At 34.3% G+C, this 11643-nt stretch overlaps 1 long non-coding RNA gene across 1 annotated transcript; it reads left to right on the top strand.

The window, feature by feature from the left end:
• Positions 1-5536: 5536 nt before the first annotated feature.
• Positions 5537-6361, top strand: LOC120147995. The gene is made up of 3 exons (XR_005518335.1): positions 5537-5622; positions 6103-6144; positions 6296-6361. It is a non-coding gene; the product is annotated as an uncharacterized LOC120147995 (long non-coding RNA).
• Positions 6362-11643: the final 5282 nt, after the last annotated feature.

Raw genomic sequence — 11643 nt, 5'->3', positions numbered from 1 at the left:
CTCATTTGAGGCATTTTTCCTTTGAGAATAAAAATTTCGAATTTGTTCACATTAAAAAAAGTTGATCTCACTTGAGAACGTTTTCTCAAAATCAAACTTTGTCTCGCTTGAGAAAATTTCTCTAAAAACAATTTTTGTTTCGTTTGAGACAGTTTCTCTAAAAACAAATGTTGTCTCACTTGAGACAATTTTCCAAATTACGAATTTGTTTCACTTGAAACAAACATCATCTTTGAGTCATTTCTTTTGAAACAAAGGATCTTTGACTCTGTTTCACTTGAAACAAAATGAAAAAAATCTTTGAGTATGTTCCTTTGATAACAAAATTTTGTCTCTTTTGAAAGTTTCTTTTGAAAAATCTTTAAGTCTGTTTCTTTGGAAACAACATTTACCATCTGTGAGTTTGTTTCCCTTGAAACAAAGCTCATCTTTGAGTATTTTTCTTTTGAAACAAAATTTTGTCTCGCTTGAGACAGTTTTTTGTGAAAAAATATTTGAGTCCTTTCTTTTGAAACACTTATCTTTGAGTTAGTTTCTCTTGAAACACCCACCTTTGAGATCGTTTCTATTAAAACAAATTTTGTTTCCCTTGAGGCAGTTTCTCTAGAAATACAAAATCTTTGAGTTTGTTTCTTTTGAAATAAAACCATCTTTGAGTAGTTTCCCTTGAAACGAATTTTGACTCTTGAGATAGTTTCTCTTAAAACAAGATCATCTTTGAGTTTGTTCTCCGGAAACAAGGTTTTATCCCTTGAGATAATTTCTTTTGAAAAATCATTGAATATGTTTCTTTGGAAACAAAATTTTGTCTCTTTTAAGAAAAATCTTTGAGTCTGTTTATTTTGAAACAAAATTTACCATCTTTGAGTATGTTTCCCTTGAAACAAAACAAACAAAATCTTTGAGTATGTTTTTCTTGAAATAAAAACATCTTTGAGTTTGTTTCTCTCGAAACACCGATCTTTGGGAATGTTTCCCTTAAACACAAATTTTGTCTCGCTTGAGACAATTTCCTTTAAACGTCCTCTTTGAGTCGTTTCCCTTGAAATGAATTTTGTCTCTTTCGAAATAGTTGCTTTTGAAACACATTATCTTTGAGCTTGTTTTTCTTGAAACAAATCTTTGAGTCTGTTTCTTTTTAAACAAATCTTTGAGTCGGTTTCCCTTGAAACCATAATCACTAAAGATGGCCAGCCGTCCTCATCACGTAGGAACCGTGTCATCCCCTGACCAGACCTCCTCATCACGTAGGAGCCGTGTCACCCATAGATAACCAGCCGTCCTCATCGCGTAGGAACCGAGTTATCACCCTTCTTAAAGATGGCCAAAACTCTTCATCACGTCTGAGTCGTGTCATCCCTCGACCAAATTTCCTCATCACGTAGGAACCGTGTCACCCTTAGACGACCCGAACTCTTCATCACGTATGAACAGTGTCATCCCCAACAACCAACATTATTCATTTTCTAAGTTTAAAAGGGAGAGAACCAGATAAAAACGTGATGTCTTGTCGTCTTTGCCTTATTCTTGTTAACACAAGAATATGCAAAGAGGGGCAGTTGTAGACACTCGTTTTTGTCCGGGTCATTTTTTTTATTATATTATTATTTATATTATTATTATTGTTATTATTATTTATTATTTTGTTTACATTTTGTAGGCCTAAAGTTCAAGCCCAACTACAACACAAGTAACCCAGACCCCACAAAGACAACACCTGAAGCCTAATGCCAGACTAACCTAACTCATCCAACCCACCACTAGCAGTGACCCGACCCCGTTCAACAATCCGACCCGACTCGACTAACCTAGATTTTCATCATAACCCTAGGTGGTTCTGCCACCGCTGCCTGCTACTGCCACTCCTGACACTGCCGCCGTCAATAATCTGCACCAAACAGTGACTAAAATATCATCTACAGTGAATCAAATAACTCTTCAAAATCAGAAAATCCACACTTAAATCCTGAAAATCCGGGATTTCATAATACCTAAATCAGAGGAAGCCATGTCCTACAACCTAGATATCATCATCAATCAAAGAGGACACAGAGGCAAGCAAACATAAAAAGACAGAGAAGAGAAAAATATGGAGGATTCGGAGAAAAAGAAAAAAATATAGAGAGGGTTAAAAAAAGAGAACAGAGGGGATTCGAGTTTTGGAGAAAAGAAAAAAAGTAAAAAAGAGAGGGAAACACTAATAAATTCAGAGGGGTTTGAGAGAGAAAGTATCAAAAGATTTAAAAGAAAGAAAAGGAAAGAAATAAGATGAGAAAAGAAGAAAAAGTTTACCTTTTTCTTTAGATTTGCTCCAATCTAGCCCCAATCTCAAAAAACCGACCACGGATTCTTACTCAGCGCTAAAAACTACTTTGGGTAGTGCCTTTCTCTTTCTTCTTCGGCGCCGGTGAACGGCGGTGACGGCCGATCAGCAGCGACCGAACGACGGAGGCTCGCCGGTTTCTGGGAGCCTATGAGCTCTGGCTGAGAGCTCGCTATCTCTTTCACTCAAGTAGAGATGAAGCAAATGAGGTCATAAGGCCATTTTTGGCCTTAGATTACACACATATATATATATATATATTAAGTGCAAAATGACGTAGTTTTGCTTCCCATCTCTCCGTGTTTTGAAATTTTTGGGGCTATTAGCATCTTTGATCCTTGTTATTTTGTAATCTCATACGTGTGTTTTTCCATTTTCGGGTAAATTACAATTTAAATCCTTTTAGCTTTGTAATGTTTGTAATCGGATCCTTAATGAAGTTTCATCCTTCTATTTCGAGCTCTTTATTTATTTCATGTTTCGTTTTAATCCTATATGATAAGTATATTTTCTAAGTGTTTAAATTTTTGTTGCTTATTTTGTATAATGTCGTTTTAGTCCTCATTCACATGGTTTGTGTAATTATTTGATTTTGATCCTTAGAGTTTAGATTTGTTTCATTTCAGTCCATATTTGGTTAATTATTTTGTTTTCATTAGTTTTAATTTTGGCTATGATTGTAATAATTTTATTTTAGTCACTATTACATGTGTTGTGTGAATTTGGCTGATGTTCGAATTTGGCCCTCAGATTTGTGTATCTTTTGTTTTAATGTTTGGCATTTTGATTAATTACTTTTGATCCTTTATGTCTCTGAAATTTCATTTTAGTCCTTTATTATAATTTATGGGTTATTTCCATTGCCAATACATGTATTATTTAATATTTAAGATTTGGGCTTTGTTTTATTTGTAATTACTATTTAGCCCTTTTATGCCTTTTATATAAATTTATTTACATTGAAATTACATTTTTATTATGCCTTTTTAGTTTTCTTTCTTTTCTTGTTTCCTTATTCTTGTAACTCTATTTCCTTTTAATTAATATATTATATGTGTTTATCAATTCCTTTATTTATTCGTTTAATCTTCTTTAATTTGTTACCTTTTTTTCTTATTATTTATTTTAGTTTGCTTAATTTTGGTATATGATTTCATGCTTGTTTAATTTAATTCTATATTTGACTATTGACCTATTCTCTCTCTCTCTCTTTAATTTAGTTAGTTCTCCATATATTATCTTATATATTATTATATTTATACGTGAACATATCATGAAATTGCATTTACGTCATATTATACGTTTTATTAATTGATATTTTAATAGACGTGTATTGCATGTAAAGTATATATGGTAAGTATTTTAATGTATGTATATATAAGTCAATAAATATGTCAATTACATTTGCGCCTTATTATTTGTGTTATATATTATATAGATGTATTATTATATTTATATTTCTTTTCATTTCATATTTCTTTTTTTTTTTATTGTTTATTTTATTCTTTACTATATTACTATCTGAATATTCCAAGAATTCGTATTAGTAGAACGGGCGTAGAAAGTATCATTTGATCGAAGTGATACAATCTAATACGACGTTCGAACTAAATGGAACTTGAAATAAATCAATTTTTAGTTTGTTAATTGTTAATTCGTTTTTATTTTACACTGAACAATGCAAATTATGTATCTTATTTTTCGTAACTGTCAATTTGTAATTTATATTCGATATGCATCTTTTACATATTCGACGATAGAATATTCTTTAACAAATAAAAAATGGTTGAAATAGTTTTCCCGACAGAGGATTGCAAATTTCAAGATTTTTTATTGAGTTAAAGGATTTTCTTTAAATAGTTAATTCGAAGCAAATCGAACAATGTTCGATAAATGAATCATATTTTAACTTTATATTCGATTTGTAATTTCCACCATTTACAATAACGTGTAAGCGATTCAGTACCAATTTTTGGGCGTTTGTAGGGGTGCTTACCCTTCCCCACACGTAATCGACTCCCGGATCCTTTTAAAACGAATATTTGGTAAACGCAAACCAATTTTTGTCTTAAAAAATGATTTTTTTTCTTAAAATTGTTTCAAAAGACGTCTTTTGGGTATTCGACCTACCTAACCCTAAGGTCGATGGCGGCTCTCATTCGATTTAATTCCAAATTAATTCCAAATCACCAAAATTTTCAAATTAAAGTCATAATCGTTTTTTAAAATAATATTTAATTGTTTTACCTAAAATGGTTATGACTCGGTTATGGATTTGTTTTAAATAAGGTTCTATTGCATTCTAGACTAAAAGAATTATAGATTTTAAATGGCCAGAATCTGATTGTTAATCCGGAATAACTTTGCTTATGGCCTGTTTGGAATAAGATTAAAGTTGAATTCATTCATTAGATAACGGACTTCATCGTTGCGTTAGAGAATGAACTTCAAGCTTGTTCCTAATTTTTAAAAAGCTGGACTGCTATTTGCTAATTTGTAATACCTTCTGCTTATAGTCTGCTTGGAATCAAATTTAAGTTGAATTCTATTGAAGAATGGATTTTAAGGAAGACTTTTGTTCACATGATTGTATCAGTTTTAAGATGATAAATAGTTTATAGCATTCCAGACTAAGCGAACTACAGATTTCAAATGACGTTACTTACTATAATTCCCAAAAGCAATGCGATGGTAATATAAGCTTGTTCTGAATTGTTAAAAGGCCAGAATGTGATTGCAAATATTGTGTAACTTTTGACTACAGCACCAAATTAAAGTTAAATTCATTGCATTAGAGAATTTTAAGGAAGATTGCTCATATGATTTTATCTATTTAAAAAAATGTTATTGCCTCCAGGCTAAGCAAATTGTAGATTCAAATGACTTCAATTCAATCTTTTATTTCATATTTTAATTCCCAAAGCAATGCAATGATAAAAATTAGTTTTTAATTGTTAAAATGAACTGTTGAAACGTCGGAATCTATTGGTAAACTAGAATAACTTCACTTATGGCCGTTTTGGAACCAAAAATGCATTAGAGAATGAATTTTAAGGAAGATTTTCTTTGATGTATTTTAGAAAATCTAAATTGTTTATTGCATTCCAGACTAAGCTAATTATGGATTCAAATGACCTTAATTTTTTATCACCTTACGTTAATTCCCAAATCATAAACATGGTTCTATAAGCATATATTGAATTGCCTTCGGAGAGAGGATAGTGTCTGGAGTCCAGCCAACGGGAGCTATCCACCTTGGGAATTATCTTGGTACCATAAAGAATTGGATTGCGCTTGAGGTTCTCCTGACTTTCTTTGCTATTTTATTATTCTCAAGGTCAAAACTGTTATGTGATGTGAATAATATGGTTTTATGACATCAGCAATATAGCTACTTCCAATGAAGTTTATGGAATAAATTTTGTTTTCTTTCCCACCAGCTTTAGTCAGTTTGAATTTAGTGTGAGCACTGATGTTTGTCCTTGAGTGGTGTGCATCATTTTGAAATTGATGTGTGTTATCTTTTCTTTTTCTTTTCTGCTCAGATTACTCATAATCTGTGAGACTTTGGAAGTAGCCCTAAGGTTGGGTTTCATAACAGGTTCTAGATGACAGATTCTTGAACTAAACTATTGAATGCTGTCAATTTCTGGATTTGAAGCATAGAATTAAATTAACCAACTGGGCTGTCCTTGTTATTTGATACTTAAAAGGATACTTTACTGTTACGTTAACTTTTTGAATGATTAAGTGTTTCTTGATATAGTTTTATTTTGCAGAACTCATATGACACACTCTTTTTCATTGTGGACCTCCATGCGGTATGGTTGAAATCTCATTTATTGCAAATTTCTCATTGATATTGATTTCTTGCAATCATCTTGTATGTTGGGTTGCATTTTGAAAGAAAATTTTTCTTGCTACTGGATGACTAATAAGCTATTTTCAATTGATCCATTTTTCTCTGTGCAGATTACACTACCATATACACAACAATTATCAAAGGCAACAAGTAACACAGCAGCTATTTATTTGGCATGGGGTGGACACCTCAAAGGTTTGCTTCCACCTTTTTCCTTTATGATTTTTTACGAGTAATTTCTCTGTATGTTTGATTTTGTTTGTCACGCAGTGTAACAACCCGACTATTTACAAAATATTAATTGAAATCGGAGGTAAATTGAAAAGGGTGAAATTAGTGACTAAAGTATAATATAAAAACTTGTATGCCATTTTCGAAGTAAATGAAAGTCGGCAGGTTTGGTTATAACTTAACGTTTTTCTGATTTCAATCAAAAACAAAAGCTTTCTTAAACTTTCACTCCTCCCACACCTCGACTTTCAAGTCCGATTTCGACGCCGTTCGACATCCGATCGTCAAATTGAAACCACCATCGTGTTCGTTATCAAGTCAGGAACAATCCTCTTAAATTAATTGAAGCGAAACGCTGCTAAACGTTGGGAATTTCAAGTCAAAGCATCGACGTTTTTTTTAGCTCTATCGCCTAGAAAATCTCAAATTCACCGCCGATCGTTGCTCAGTTTACGACACCTCCTGCACCATCGTGTTCCTTGTGTCGTTTCGAGTGCACCGGTGTCAACCTTGTCCGCCGTCGACGGCGGCGCGTGAGGAGGTGGTGCAGTCAAAGATTCGGCCGATTTGAAATCGAGCTCTCCGCCGTTCAAAAATTTGAACCGATCGTTGTAAGTATATCGAAATCGCTCAAAATAATTTTTAGAAATTTTTCCGGGAATTTTAGGGCCCCGGAGGACGCCTCACGCGCCACACACGCCGCCGCAAGGAGAGTGGCTGCTGGAAACCGATTCAACCGGTTTTCAACCGGTTCTGAACGGTTTGACCGATTCGAACCGGTTTGACCGGTCTGACCCGATCGACCGACCCGACCAACCCGACCCGACCGTTGACCCGACCCGACCGTTGACCGTTGACCGTTGACTTTCTTTAACCAAAACTTAAAATGGCTTTGACCGAGCATTAAACGACCATTAATCTTTTCCGAGTATACCTATCCTGATAGTTTTCGACGTGCCGAATCCGTTTCCGCTGTCCGTTTCATCAAATTCGAACCCGAAGGCCTCCAAATCAACGGTCAAAGTGGTTGACTTTGACTTTGACCAAGAATCTGAATTTTCGAAAAGTTATACTTTATGTTTTCGACGTCCTGATTCCGATTCCGCAATCCATTTGGCCAAATTCAGACTCGAAATACCCCAAATTGATAGTCAAACCCGAAAAATGCTTATATACTTAAGAAGTCTAGTTTTGAACAATTAAATAGGATTTGAGACTGATAGATTATTATTGTTTGAAGGTACAAGAGACTCTCCGGATCGTTCGACAGCTCGACCAGCTCTTCTAGATCAGTTAAAACGTGTGCCATTATTCACGCGTTCGAAAACTGTAGCAGAGCGTGGTGAAACCAGCAATCAGTAGATTTGCTATTTTAACCTATTGTCGAGGTGTGTTCCCTACTTATTACTGAACTGTTTTATTGGTTAATATGTGGTACATCGATCATTGGTTATTGTTTTATGGATGCACCAATTTTATGTGACAATTTATGGAATATGGCTGCTATCTAATTTTTTTGAAATGGTATATTACCATTTTTGGATTTATGGAATTATGTCACGGTGCAATTGAATTTTGGAATTGTATTACGATGGAATAGCTCTGATCAAGCTAAATGGGCCTAATGTGACTCTTGAGGGCCCAAGATGTTTCATTAGATCGGCTTTCCTTTGCTGTGCTTAGGGTAAGTTATATGGACTTATGACTTGGGCTTAAGGATACAAGCTTCAGAGTCTATCCTTAAGTCGGCTTTCTTTTTGCTATGTGCATAAAGTAAGCTATATAGAAAATAATTTTTGGGGACTACTGATGGTGTACCAGAAAAGGGTTTAAACTATGATTTTCAAAAGTTAAACTCTTTTACGAATTTGTGAGATTACTGGACTATGATTTGTACCTATTGATTTATGGAAATGTTGGGACACACTGAGCCTAGCTCCCTTTTGAAAATGTTTTCCCCTTTCAGATACTGTTGGTTAGATACCTCGGTTCGAGCACTTGGAGGATCAACATATCTCTTGAAGTAAATCAGATTGTAATGTTTTTGCAAGTTGACTATATTTGGTGACATGGACCTTATTTTAAATATCGGATTTTATAATGATGACTCTTTTGCTATTACTGCTCGGTTTATTGTGATATTGAATTTGAAGACATGTTTAAAATTAAATTATTATTTATTGGTACTATATTTACGAGTTGGATTTTGATAGTATAATTTATTTATAATTTCATGTTATTTATAATGTGATTTTATATTGATGGAATAACGGTTTCGGAAAATGTCTTTAATAATCATAATGTGATCCACTAGACTTAGTCGAAACGCATAGGCCGGGTCTAGGGGTTACACGCAGGCTTTTGTCTTTGTGCAGTCCCATGTTCGTGCTCATTTATAATTAATGTGGTTACTGAGTTCTGCCACACCAATTGGTTGGCTAAATAGAATGATTCAGTTTGAAGAGAAATTTCGCAAGGCGGTGCGTTTACAGCTGTATGACAGCTCCATCTCCTTTACTTGTTATTGATGTTATTATAACTCAAATTATTAGTTTTAACTTTCTTTCGATTCTGCACCATAACCCTCTTGTTAGTGGATTTTTGTCCCTGTGGGGATCAGTCAAAGGGGAGTGTTTTAGATGTAATTATCAAATGCCAAATTGGAGAAGTGTTTTGCTGGCATCTGATAAACTTCTTTATCTTAATCATCGTTGAGCAACACCCAATATGCTTTGGTGACGTGAATATGCAGGAATCAGTCTCAGTGATGCAGAAATAGTTAGCTATACCAATATCAGATATGTATATCATTCCTGGCAAGAGTACTTCTACTGTGGTGGTTTTGCAATTTATATTGTATCCTGACAAAGAAAGTTTGTACGACTTGTAACATTCATGGAGATGTTTGATTAGACAACTGGAAAGTACCCACCGAAGTTTCCCGAGTCGTTCCAAGTATATTTCCCCTAAATGATTTGAATGGGAATTAAATATATAAAGGTTCATATAGCTTATCAGAACTAGTATAGATTAAGTCTTGGCTAAGTTCAGAAACTTCAGAATTTGGGTTTTTGGAATTGTGCCTTGGAGGCTCCGTCCTTGCTAGAATCAAACCTGTCATTGCACGTAGTGTTTATCATTTCCATGAAGGGATTCTATTAGCATAGGAGCCAATGACAGAAGAGCGAATATTGATCCTCCCAGTGAAAGTCAAAATCAACAATCCATATTCATCCAATTCCACGTGTCCTCAGCATTTTCTTTAACAAAGGAGAAGATGTGATCAAGCATCTATAAAAGACGTCTGAGGGAGACTCAGAGGAAGTTAGCCACGTAAAAAACCTTCTACCCTCTTTCTCTCCCACTATCTCTTCAATGGTGGCAAAGGAAAAAGGAGGCATCCTTCTCTCTTTTCTTCAACTTTTGCTGACAGTTTCACGGGAGGGACGGACAGAGAAACAAGACAGGACCACTGTCTACTAGGTAATGTTCTCATTCCCATCATTAACATAATCTCGGTCTTTCTATTCCCCTGTTTTGGTTGCCCCATGAATCATGATCCTTTCTGCATCCTTTTGGCATTTTAATTCTCTTGTTACAAGCCTTTCCACTTGGAACAATCCTATTGCTGTTAAAACAAACTAACGCCAAGGTTTTAGGATATCATAGTTTTGGTATACAATCATTGCCAGGTGCTTTATGCTAATAGGAAACTGTAGTACTTATTACTGTATCCAACTGACGGCGACCATGCACAGACTAAGATTTGTTGAAGGCTTTCGTTGTGGGTCAGTAAATGACCTTGTTTCCATAACATTTGTAAACATATTGCAGGCTGCATATGGTTATTAGGTCAATACCGATTAATCTTTCTCTAGTATATCTATCTGACCGTACAATTAGCTCGCTCGGAAATATTTATCCGAACCAGTGCCCTTAAAATTTAAAGAGATTAAGAATCACCTATTCGATAAGCGACCCGGATTATTAATATGTTATACTTTAGCGCTTACTTAATAGTTAGGAACTGCCATGCGTTTCCATGTTTTAAAGTTTTAAACTTATGGTAAGAATGGGATTATTTGGAGCTTTGAGTACTTCTCAAGAGTTATAGTTTTTTGAATGCATACCTAGATGCTTGGTTCATTGAAGAGTTTGAATAATCGACCTTGTGGTCCTCAGATTATTTGAAGGAGCAATATGCAATTGGCTTATGTAATTTGACCCATGGGTGGGAGGATGCTTGATGCTTCTAACCAATGACTCGTAAGTCGTAATAATTAATAAATACCTTGTGTCTTACCGAATCTCTATTGGTTTTTCGACGGTGGACATGTCATATTATAGGTCAGAATATGTTGCTAACCCTATATATATATATATATATATTAAAAAATTGAGATTTAGTTCTGTACTTAAAAGTTGAAAAATGAATTTTCTTATTTTTCAATTTAAAATTCTAATCGTATCGTTAACACCTTTAGTATTTTGCGTCAAAATTTTCTAGTAGTCAGGTCTGCTAAGTTCTTTTTGATTTGATTTGAAGTTAGCATCAAAGATAGCATGGTGTATTAGTGTATTGTTTGTAAATTTCGATGGAAAATAATGGGATTGAATATGAAGATTAAATCTCAAATTTATTCCAGGACTTGGATATTTTCTCCTATAATGAAAACTTTGGGGAAGGTTTTCACAGTGATGTGGACGGCTGGGATTCAATATAATGTCCTTGGTTCTCAGATACTGCAATTTTAGTTAGCCCCGTCCCTATATCAAAAGGTGTTCAGCTTTAGGAGGAGTTGTCAATTCATAAAGAATCTACGGGGGGAAATTGTCCAAATTAATTTTCTTGCTCGTGGTCATTCTTGTAGGAAGATAGAATAATCCACACAAAATTTTATATATATAAATAACGTTACCCTCAAGGGTTTGGTTAATATAGTGAAACTGAAAGTAAATTTTTCTATATAAATATAGTACAAAATAATACTCTATTTCATAAAAAAATTCTTATTTTAAATAAAGGAAAAAAATCTAAATGGTATCCCAATTCGATAATCGTTCGACACGTAAATATTTCCTTTGATTCTTCCTTTTGTCATTTTAGGTCAATTACTCTTCCCCTAGTACCCGTATACTATAAATACCCAGGCATAGACATGGCCTTGAGCTACCATCATTGACTATCAGATATTTCCCCCTATTGTGTTTACAAAGAAAAACAAGG

Source organism: Hibiscus syriacus, unplaced genomic scaffold (genome assembly GCF_006381635.1).
Source record: "Hibiscus syriacus cultivar Baekdansim isolate YM2019G1 unplaced genomic scaffold, ASM638163v2 tig00110945_pilon, whole genome shotgun sequence".
In the NCBI taxonomy this organism is placed as follows: domain Eukaryota; kingdom Viridiplantae; phylum Streptophyta; class Magnoliopsida; order Malvales; family Malvaceae; genus Hibiscus; species Hibiscus syriacus.
The sequence above is the reverse complement of the archived record's forward strand: the minus strand, read 5'-3'. Positions and strand labels throughout refer to the sequence as shown.